Consider the following 1,237-nt stretch of genomic DNA (forward strand, 5'->3'; position numbering starts at 1 on the left):
TGTGATTTAGTAATACATTTTAGTCGAGTATCTAGAAATATAATTGGACGATTTTTAGCAATATCACTAAGTTTTTTCTTAGTACTTTCTTTTAGATTTTTGTCTTTATTAAAATTTCCAATCATTATTTTTCGTTCTTCAGAATAATTTAGAGATATTTTTATACGAGTTTCTTCAGTATGATGCCAACCATATGTATTTATAGCATCTTGAATAACATTATATTCTGGAGAATATTTTTTAATATAAAAATTTTCCCGAGTTAGAAGATAGTTATTAGTTGCTATATTTGGTACAATTTCTAGAATAAGAAAGGAAAAATTTTTCTAGACCATTTATCATAATTCCTTTTTTCACATTTTTATTTCCTTGGAATGAAAAAAGATGTTTATGAAATCGATTATAAAAATTTCCTTGTTTAGCACTACCAATATAACTTTCTATAGTTACATGATTTAGAATTATATAAATACCAGAATAAGGTTTTACAAAAGAAGAAACTTCTTCTTTTTTAGAAATTATAGTTAGGTTTTCAAACCATATTACAGGTTGTAGCTTTTTACTCTTAAGAAAATCTTGTAGTTTTTTAGATATCTTAGTTATTTGAAAATTTATAAAAAGAATATTTGTACTTTTAATAATATAATATTCATTAAAATCAATAATTTCTATTTTGGGCCAGTAAAACCCAGGAAAGCTGTTGCCATTGTCAGAACAAGAATAATAACTCCAATTGACCATGGTAGGATTCGTGGAGATTTATATGATCCGTAGTACAGTCCTCGTCCTACATGGAAGTACATAAATAGGAAGAAGAATGAAGCAGTATTAGCATGTACATATCGGATAGCCCATCCGTAGTTAACATCTCGCATAATGTGTTCTACACTTGCAAATGCTAGATCTACATTAGGACAATAATGCATAGCTAGGAAAATTCCTGTAAGAATTTGAATAACTAGACACATTCCAAGTAGAGAACCGAAGTTCCACATGTAAGAAATATTAGCTGGTTCTGGGTTATCAATAAGATAACTATTAGCCAGACCAAGAATAGCATTAGATTTAAGAATTCGCATTAAAAAAAAATTATAAATAATTTGAATTATCAATAATAACATATTGTTATTATAATAATAAAAGAAAAATAACTTCATTTATATATACTTACGTAGAATGAAAGAATAAAATAAGAATATCAATAATTTTGTCCTAGAGGAATCGAACCTCTATTACA

This window comes from Malassezia pachydermatis (assembly GCF_001278385.1).
Source record: "Malassezia pachydermatis strain CBS 1879 chromosome Unknown scaffold15, whole genome shotgun sequence".
NCBI lineage: Eukaryota > Fungi > Basidiomycota > Malasseziomycetes > Malasseziales > Malasseziaceae > Malassezia > Malassezia pachydermatis.